This window comes from Phyllobates terribilis, unplaced genomic scaffold, assembly GCF_046119375.1.
Source record: "Phyllobates terribilis strain yellow unplaced genomic scaffold, ASM4611937v1 Scaffold_690__1_contigs__length_815330, whole genome shotgun sequence".
NCBI classification, from domain to species: Eukaryota; Metazoa; Chordata; class Amphibia; order Anura; family Dendrobatidae; genus Phyllobates; species Phyllobates terribilis.
Window position 1 is genome coordinate 550,166 of NW_027363450.1, and position 10,932 is coordinate 561,097.

Here is a 10,932-nt window from a genome sequence, read left to right on the forward strand (position 1 = left end):
GCCTATTGGAGGAACGTGCACCAAATTCATTAAAAAGACTAAACCTCTTAATGAATTTGACTCATCCTTAAAGGGGTTGTTCCCTTTCAATAAATGAATGTCCCTAGCTGCAGGTCATTTAATTAAAAAAAAGAGGTTCCACCATCTCAGAGCTGCAGCAGCTCAGTGCGCTCAGCTGGGCAGTCCGTCTGATTACATTTGTTGGCTGCGGCAGTATTGAGGTGATGTCAGTGCCATACACAATCCCAGGAATGGGTCAGGACAGCACAGTTTGATTCTTTATACCTGCAGCCAGGGTCATTCATTTATTGAAATATCCCCTTAAAGCTGACGTACTACACCTCAAGAAATGTACTCCAGTCAAAAGATGGAGTCAATTTCAGTCCTAATTTACACCACTTTTCCAGCCTAATTTGTAATAAGTTTTCAGGTAAAGCTAAGCCACAAGCGGTCCAGATAAGCTCTGTTCACTATTTAAGAAGTTAAAAGAGTGGGTGTAAAAAGGTCAGAGTATTTAAATGTAAGTTGCGCAGGAATTTACTGAGATTCAAACAGTTGTGCAACACATTTCCGGTGAAAACTGCTTGATGAAAAATGTTCCTTGAATAATATAACATTTCAGGTTAGTGGTAATAGATTTTGTTATGTTACGTTGATCCAGGGAACTAGTCTGATTGCCATATGTGGAGTCGGGAAGGAATTTTTCCCCTAATATGGGGCAATTAGCATCTGCCTCATGGGGTTTTTGCCTTCCTCTGGATCAACACATTAGCTTTTAGGTTGAACTTGATGGACTTGTGTCTTTCAACCTTAAAACTATGAAACTGTCCCTGTATTGAGGTTCAAGGGTGAAGCCCAGGGTTCATTTGGAACCATCAGAAATGGTGTGTTTTGCACCCAGTCTGTCCAAGAAAGCCTGTTTGAGCCAATGGCCTCAGAAATATCCTAACATTTAAGAAAGTAGCAATAGTTAGGGTGGGTGATCCATTCTAGCCTTAAGTTCGCCCCTCCAGTCAGCATCTACTATGTAGATGCAATCCGAGGCCCTGTAATAAGTCTTTATCACTGTACAGGGCTGTAAGAGTGAAGGCCAGAGTTCCTTTGGAACCTGTAGGATAGACTGGCTTTTGCCAAGTCTTTCCAAAGAAGCTTTTTTGAGCCATAGGTCTTAGACAGGTCCTAACAAGAAAGTGGCATTACATAGGTTTTTCTTTAGTTAGGATTGATTCAACTACTCAAGCCTCAAGCGCACTCCTCCGGCCAGCAGCTACTCTGTAGATGCAACCCTTGGCCTATGGTAAGTATCTATCCCTGTACAGGGGTGTAATGGTAAAAACCAGGGTTCCCTTGGGATCTGCAGAATGGAGTAGCTTGCGCCAAGTCAGTCCGAGGAAGTCTGTTTGAGCCAACAGCCTTAAACAGATCCCAGTATTTAGGAAAAAAAAAAGCTTTAGTTACAGTTGAATCAACCACTATAGCCTCAAGCTCGCTCCTCCGGCCAGCAGCTACTCTGTAGATGCAGCCCTGGGCCTATGGTAAGTATCTATCCCTGTACAGGGGTGTAATGGTAAAGGCCAGGGTTCCCTTGGGATCTGCAGAATGGAGTAGCTTGCGCCAAGTCTGTCCGAGAAAGCCTTTTTGAGCTGATGGATTTAAACAAATTTCAACATTTAGGAAAAAAGCATTAATCTATTTCAGTTAGAGTTAATTCAATTACTCTGGCATAAAGATCTTAATTCACTTTGTCTAAAGGAAGTTAGTTGGCAAATTTTTATTGTGTGAACAATGAGGTTATGAAACTGTCTACCACATGAACTTGAAATACTTAATTTTCTAAAAAAAATTCAAGGAGGGCATGTGTGTGCCTTTCTTGAATAATATAAAATTGCAGGTTATTCGTACTAGATTTTGATATGGGACATTGATCCAGGGAACTAGTCTGATTGCCATATGTGAAGTCGGGAAGGAATTTTTCCCCTAATATGGGGCAATTAGCATCTGCCTCATGGGTTTTTTCCTTCCTCTGGATCAACACATTAGCTTTTAGGTTGAACTTGATGGACTTGTGTCTTTCAACCTTAAAACTATGAAACTGTCCCTGTATTGAGGTTCAAGGGTGAAGCCCAGGGTTCATTTGGAACCATCAGAAATGGTGTGTTTTGCGCCCAGTCTGTCCGAGGAAGCCTGTTTGAGCCAACGGCCTCAGAAATATCCTAACATTTAAGAAAGTAGCAATAGTTAGGGTTGGCTGAACTATTCTAGCCTTAAGTTTGCCCCTCCAGTCAGCATCTACTATGTAGATGCAATCAAGGCCCTGTAATAAGTCTTTATCGCTGTACAGGGCTGTAAGAGTGAAGGCCAGAGTTCCTTTGGAACCTGTAGGATAGACTGGCTTTTGCCAAGCCTTTCCAAAGAAGCTTTTTTGAGCCATAGGCCTCAGACAGGTCCTAACAAGAAAGTGTTATTAGATAGGTTTTTCTTTAGTTAGGCTTGATTCACCTACTCAAGCCTCAAGCGCACTCCTCTGGCCAGCAGCTACTCTGTAGATGCAACCCTGGGCCTATGGTAAGTATCTATCCCTGTACAGGGGTGTAATGGTAAAAACCAGGGTTCCCTTGGGATCTGCAGAATGGAGTAGCTTGCGCCAAGTCTGTCCGAGGAAGTCTGTTTGAGCCAACAGCCTTAAACAGATCCCAGTATTTAGGAAAAAAAAAGCTTTAGTTAGAGTTGAATCAACCACTATAGCCTCAAGCTCGCTCCTCCGGCCAGCAGCTACTCTGTAGATGCAGCCCTGGGCCTATGGTAAGTATCTATCCCTGTACAGGGGTGTAATGGTAAAGGCCAGGGTTCCCTTGGGATCTGCAGAATGGAGTAGCTTGCGCCAAGTCTGTCCGAGAAAGCCTTTTTGAGCTGATGGATTTAAACAAATTTCAACATTTAGGAAAAAAGCATTCATTTATTTCAGTTAGAGTTAGTTCAATTACTGTAGCATAAAGATCCTCATTCACTTTGTCTGCAGGAAGTTAGTTGGCAAATTTTTATTGTGTGAGCAATGAGGTTATGGAACTCTCTACCACATGAACTTGAAATACTTAATTTTCTAAAAAAAATTCAAGGAGGGCATGTGTGTGCCTTTCTTGAATAATATAGAATTGCAGGTTATTCGTACTAGATTTTGTTATGGAACATTGATCCAGGGAACTAGTCTGATTGCCATATGTGGAGTCGGGAAGGAATTTTTCCCCTAATATGGGGCAATTAGCATCTGCCTCATGGGATTTTTGCCTTCCTCTGGATCAACACATTAGCTTTTAGGTTGAACTTGATGGAATTGTGTTTTTCAACCTTAAAACTATGAAACTGTCCCTGTATTGAGGTTCAAGGGTGAAGCCCGGGGTTCACTTGGAACCATCAGAAATGGTGTGTTTTGCGCCCAGTCTGTCCGTGGAAGCCTGTTTGAGCCAACGGCCTCAGAAATATCTTAACATTTAAGAAAGTAGCCATAGTTAGGGTTGGCTGAACCATTCTAGCCTTAAGTTTGCCCCTCCAGTCAGCATCTACTATGTAGATGCAATCAAGGCCCTGTAATAAGTCTTTATCGCTGTACAGGGCTGTAAGAGTGAAGGCCAGAGTTCCTTTGGAACCTGTAGGATAGACTGGCTTTTGCCAAGCCTTTCCAAAGAAGATTTTTTGAGCCATAGGCCTCAGACAGGTCCTAACAAGAAAGTGTCATTAGATAGGTTTTTCTTTAGTTAGGCTTGATTCAACTACTCAAGCCTGAAGCGCACTCCTCCGGCCAGCAGATACTCTGTAGATGCAACCCTGGGCCTATGGTAAGTATCTATCCCTGTACAGGGGTGTAATGGTAAAAACCAGGGTTCCCTTGGGATCTGCAGAATGCAGTAGCTTGCGCCAAGTCTGTCCGAGGAAGTCTGTTTGAGCCAACAGCCTTAAACAGATCCCAGTATTTAGGAAAAAAAAAGCTTTAGTTAGAGTTGAATCAACCACTATAGCCTCAAGCTCGCTCCTCCGGCCAGCAGCTACTCTTTAGATGCAGCCCTGGGCCTATGGTAAGTATCTATCCCTATACAGGGGTGTAATGGTAAAGGCCAGGGTTCCCTTGGGATCTGCAGAATGGAGTAGCTTGCGCCAAGTCTGTCCGAGAAAGCCTTTTTGAGCTGATGGATTTAAACAAATTTCAACATTTAGGAAAAAAGCATTAATCTATTTCAGTTAGAGTTAATTCAATTACTCTAGCATAAAGATTCTAATTCACTTTGTCTAAGGGTATGTGCACACGATGCAGAAATGAAGCAGAAAATTTCTGCATCATTTCTGCATCTCCCTGGCAGAAAAAACGCATGCAGATTGTGCATGCGTTTTTCCTGCAGAATACATGCGGATCCACATGCGGATTCACATGCATTTCCGCATGCAGATTGACAAGCGCTTTCCAGGCGATTTTAGCATCACCTGGAAAGTGCTTGACAACTAGGTCACACTATATAAATCCATGCAAACAGCATGGATTTATATAGCGTGACCCGAGAGAGTGTATATACTTACCTCCGATGGCCCGCGCTGTCCTGCTTTACACTCCGTTCTCCCGGCTGCCGGCAACTTTGAATTGAAAGACCTGCCGATGTCAGCGTCACGTGACCCGTCACATGACTCTGACGTCAGCGGAGGTCCTTCAACTCACTGCAAGTGCCGGGAACCAAGCAGGAGCGCTGCGCGGGCCGACAGATGGTAAGTATATATATATTTTTTATTTTATTCTTGTTTTACAGCTTTTTTAATGGTACCTGGGTGTGGATGAGACTCTCCTCTTCTCCACACTCGGGTACCATCCGCACATTAGAACGCGCCAATTACGCAAGTACAGATGCTGTCTTGCGGAATTGGCGCGTTCTAATGCAAGTCAATGGCGGCGAAAACGCTGCGTTTATGCAAAATTAATTGACATGCTGCGGATTTTTGAGCGCAGCGTTTACGCTGCGGAAAAATCCGCATCATGGGCACAGCACATGCGGATTTCAATTGGGGAACATTGCTGCCCTTCTACCATGCGTTTTTCATGCGTTTCCGCGGCGTTTACGCAACTGCAAAAACGCCGCGGAAACGCATTAAATATGCATCGTGTGAACTCAGCCTAAAGGAAGTTAGTTGGCAAATTTTTATTGTGTGAGCAATGAGGTTATGAAACTGTCTACCACATGAACTTGAAATACTTAATTTTCTAAAACAAAATTCAAGGAGGGCATGTGTGTGCCTTTCTTGAATAATATAAAATTGCAGGTTATCCGTACTAGATTTTGTTATGGGATGTTGATCCAGGGAACTAGTCTGATTGCCATATGTGGAGTCGGGAAGGAATTTTTCCCCTAATATGGGGCAATTAGCATCTGCCTCATGGGGTTTTTGCCTTCCTCTGGATCAACACATTAGCTTTTAGGTTGAACTTGATGGACTTGTGTCTTTCAACCTTAAAACTATGAAACTGTCCATGTATTGAGGTTCAAGGGTGAAGCCCAGGGTTCATTTGGAACCATCAGAAATGGTGTGTTTTGCGCCCAGTCTGTCCAAGGAAACCTGTTTGAGCCAACGGCCTCAGAAATATCTTAACATTTAAGAAAGTAGCAATAGTTAGGGTGGCTGAACCATTCTAGCCTTAAGTTTGCCCCTCCAGTCAGCATCTACTATGTAGATGCATTCAAGGCCATGTAATAAGTCTTTATCGCTGTACAGGGCTGTAAGAGTGAAGGCCAGAGTTCCTTTGGAACCTGTAGGATAGACTGGCTTTTGCCAAGTCTTTCCAAATAAGCTTTTTTGAGCCATAGGCCTCAGACAGGTCCTAACAACAAAGTGTCATTAGATAGGATTATCTTTAGTTAGGATTGATTCAACTACTCAAGCCTCAAGCGCACTCCTCCGGCCAGCAGCTACTCTGTAGATGCAACCCTGGGCCTATGGTAAGTATCTATCCCTGTACAGGGGTGTAATGGTAAAAACCAGGGTTCCCTTGGGATCTGCAGAATGGAGTAGCTTGCGCCAAGTCTGTCCGAGGAAGTCTGTTTGAGCCAACAGCCTTAAACAGATCCCAGTATTTAAGGAAAAAAGAGCTTTAGTTAGAGTTGAATCAACCACTATAGCCTCAAGCTCGCTCCTCCGGCCAGCAGCTACTCTGTAGATGCAGCCCTGGGCCTATGGTAAGTATCTATCCCTATACAGGGGTGTAATGGTAAAGGCCAGGGTTCCCTTGGGATCTGCAGAATGGAGTAGCTTGCGCCAAGTCTGTCCGAGGAAGCCTTTTTGAGCCAATGGCCTTAGACAGAACCCATCATTTAGTAATAAAAAAGCTTTACTTAGAGTTATAGCCTCAAGCTCGCTCCTCTGGCAAGCAGCTACTCTGTAGATGCAACCATGAGCATGTGGTAAGTCTCCATTCCTGTATAGGGGTGTAATGGTAAAGGTCAGGGTTCCTTTTGACCTGCTTATGCCAAGTCTGTCCGAGGAAGCCGTTTTGAGCTGATGGCTCTACACAGATCCTAATGTTTAGGAAAAAAGCTTTTGTTTATTTCAGTTAGATTAAAAGTAAAGCCAACAAAAGAGAATTTAACTTTCCCCCAAAAATCAATTATTAATATAGCATTTACCTGCCCAGATCTCAGAACTAATGCACTATTAGGATGTAGCAATCCCATATAATTTTTGGGTAAAGTTTTAATACTATGTAATCACCCCCCTCCATTAATTGGTAATATGTGAGTGGTTGTCGCATCAGTATTTTGCACCTGTATTGCTGTCATCGTTATTATATGGTATGATTAGTACTGAGACCTAGGCAGGTAAACACTGTTGCCCTTTTTTTGCTGTGATAATTCTTGAATTTTGGTGGGAATTTAAATTTGTCTTTGCTTTTAATGTTAGTGTAGGGACTCGCAAGCATGAGGACCCTTGACGCGGGTTGCGAGCTTGTGTATTTTGGCCAAAATATTTACTAATACCTCATATATATCATATATATTTTTTGCACGTTATTTTTATTCAGGGTGCAGCCAGACCCATCAATGTTGGCCTTGTAAACTAGGGTGTCTGTCTTCATGGGGTGCACTTAAAAAGTGCTGGGCAGCCCGCCTAATCTAATAGTTTGGGCTTCACTAATAGGCTGTAAGCCAGACATTGTGCACTACCTGTGTGTGACCAGTGCCCTATACAAGGCTTATTTGTGTGCAGTTTTAATACTAAGCAATCACCCCCTCCATGAATTGGTAGGTTGTGAGTGGTTGTCTCATCAATATTTTGCACCTGTGTTGCTGACTTCTTCATTATATGGGTTTGCTGCATCCTTGTAATTATTGTTGCTGTATTTGCTGTGTTAATTCTTGAATTTTGGTGGGAACTTTAATTCCTTGTTTTTGTGACTTTGCTTTTAATGTTAGTGTAGGGACTCGCAACTATGAGGACCCTTGAGCAGGTTGCGAGCTTGTATATTTTGGCCAAAATATCGACCAATACCTCATATATATCATATATATTTTTTACATGCTATTTTTATTCAGGGTGCAGCCAAGCCCATCTACAGGTGCATCTCACAAAATTAGAATATCACCAGAAAAGTTAATTTAATTCAGTTCTTCAATACAAAACGTGAAACTCATATATTATATAGAGCCATTACACACAGAGGGATCTATTTCACGTGTTTATTTCTGTTAATGTTGATGATTATGGCTTACAGCCAATGAAAACTCAAAAGTCATTATTTCAATTAATTAGAATACCTTATAACAACAGCTTGAAAAATGTTTTCAAAATCCAAAATGTTATCCTACTGAAATGTATGTTCAATAAATGCCCTCAATACTTGGTCGGGAATCCTTTTACATCAATTACTGCATCAATGCGGCAATGTGGCATGGAGGGATCAGCCTGTGGCACTGCTGAGGGGTTATGGAAGCCCAGGTGGCTTTGATAGAAGCCTTCAGCTCGTCTGCATTGTTGGGTCTGGTGTCTCTCATTTTCCTCTTGACAATACCCCATAGATTCTTTATGGGGTTAAGGTCAGGCGAGTTTGCTGCCAATCAAGCACAGTGATACTGTTGTGTGTAAACCAGGTATTAGTACTTTTGTCAGTGTGGACAGGGGCCAAGTCCTGCTGGAAAATGACATTTCCATCTCCAAAAAGCTTGGCGTAGCTAAGGTTTTGGTTCAGGGGGCCGAAACTTCTGAGTGGGCCTCTAACCAGGTAACCCTGATTACAACTATAGTGGCGCACCCAGATAGTGGATGTAGGAAAACCTCAGCAGATGACCGCGCTGTTACTAAAAATAATCTCTATACAAAGACCAGCACTGATATTACCGCCATATGGTGACATATATTGATAGATGCCAGTCCTGCAGAACATATAAGAGATCACAGCTCAGTTATATATAGTACCTTACAGCTGACGTTCTTTCTGATTAAATTGTTCACTTTCCCCGTCTTTTCCATCTGGCCCAGACCAACACGACAACTTCTCCAGCCAGGACTCAGAGTCTCAGGTATGCAGAGATCACAACAAAGACACATTTGACTCCTTACATTTCAGGCACTGACCACATCTATCCCCAACCTGCACAAACTTCTCATCCTGCTGATACCCCAATACTGAGCCTCTGCTGCAAAATGTGTCCCTATTACTGCACCTACTGTGTGCCCTCTAGATGGTAAAACAAACCTCTAAAATAAAGTAATGCCGTGTGCAAGTGTCCTAGAAAACAGTGCCCACATTGTGCACCCTACAAAGTAATAGTGCCCCTTCGACAGTCACGATAACCTGAGTTCCCCTATAACAATAAGTGCCCACCTAAGATTTAATAATGTCCTGAGTCTCCCCCCATGTAGAGCTCCGCTCTAACCAGTATGATGTTCTCCTATTCACTATATAATTCCCCCTCACTGTATAGTACCCCCACACAGTATACTGACCCCTTAGTAGCCCCCAAGCTGATGGCTCCAACACTGTATGATGGCCTCCACACCATACAAAGATCCCACATTATCTCCCACACTGTATGATGGCCCCCACACTGTTCAAAGAACCCACATTATCTCCCACACTGTATAAATAGCCTACATATAGTATAATGCACCAGATAGTCCTCAATATAGTATAATGCACTCCCCATAGTCCTTCATATAGTATAATGCACCCCCATAGGCAGAGTCTGTAGTATAATGCCCCCCATAGTATAATGCACCAGATAGTCCTCAATATAGTATAATGCACTCCCCATAGTCCTTCGTATAGTATAATGCGCCCCTATAGGCAGAGTCTGTAGTAAAATGCTCCCCCCATTGACAGAGTCTGTAGTATAAAGCTCCCCCCCATAGGCAGAGTCTGTAGTATAATGCTCCACCCATCATCATAGGCAGAGTCTGTGGTATAATGCCCCCCCATAGGCAGAGTCTGCAGTATAATGCCCCCCCCATAGGCAGAGTCTGTAGTATAATGCTCCCCCCTCCTCATAGGCAGAGTCTGTAGTATAATGCCCCCCCCTTCCTCATAGGCAGAATCTGTAGTATAATGCCCCCCCATCTCATAGGCAGAGTCTGTGGTATAATGCCCCCCCATCTCATAGGCAGCGTCTGTAGTATAATGCCCCACCTATAGGCAGAGTCTGTAGTAAAATGCACCCCCCATAGGCAGAGTCTGTAGTATAATGCTCCCCCTCTTATAGGCAGAGTCTGTAGTACAATGTCCCCCCCATAGGCAGAGTCTGTAGTATAATGCCCTCCCCTGCTCATAAACAGAGTCTGTAGTATAATGCCCCCCATAGGCAGAGTCTGTAGTATAATGCACCTCCCCCTTCCCATAGGCAGAGTCTGTAATATAATGCCGCCCCCCACCCGGCAAAAAATAAATAAACGGTACTCACCTCTCCTCCTGGTTCCCTCGCTGCTCAGAGCACCCAGCCCGCACACATCTTCAGCACAGCGGGCCGGGCGCCAAGTGATGATGCCAGAGACGTCAGTCACAGAAGGGACTAATGGGAGAGAGATCCGCGCTCCCTCTCTCATCAGTAAACTTGCGGCGGTGACGGGCGGTGGGGCCCGATGCTGGCACCAGGGGCATGCCAGATACAGTTACACTGGCGTAGCCCTGGATGGGCCCCCTAAGAGCGAGGGGCCCGGGGCCACCGCCCCTTTGCCCCCCTGGTAGCTATGATACTGTGGCGGAGGGAAGCATGAAATGCTCTAAAATTTCCTGGTAGACGGCTGCGCTGACTTTGGTGTTGAAAAAACACAGTGGACCTACACCAGCACATGACATGGCTCCCCAAACCATCACTGATTGTGGAAACTTCACACTAGACCTCAAGCAGCTTGGATCGTGGCCTCTCCACTCTTCTTCCAGACTCTGGGACCTTGATTTCAAATGAAAATTGGAACTCTGGGACCTTGTGGAGTGTGTCAATGACTGCCTTCTGGACATCTGTCAAGTCAGCAGTCTTCACCATGATTGTGGAGCCTACTGAAACAGACTAAGGGACCTTTTTAAATGCTTAGGAAGTCTTTGCAGGTGTTTTTTGTTAATTATTTTAATTTACTGAGTTAATGACTTTTGTGTTTTCATTGGCTGTAAGCCATAATCATCGACATTAACAGAAATAAACACTTGAAATAGATCACTGTGTTTGCAATGACTCTATATAATATATGAGGTTCACTTTTTGCATTGAAGAACTGAAATAAATTAACTTTTTGATGATATTCTAATTTTGTGAGATGCACCTATATGTTATGGCCTTGTAAATTAGAGTGTCTATCTTCATGGGTTGCACTTAAATAGTGCTGGGCAGCCCATGTTCTGGCCTCAGCAGCGAATTTAGCTATCCAGGGAATCTAGTCACTTAATGTGTATATCAGTTCTGACATTATGTTGCT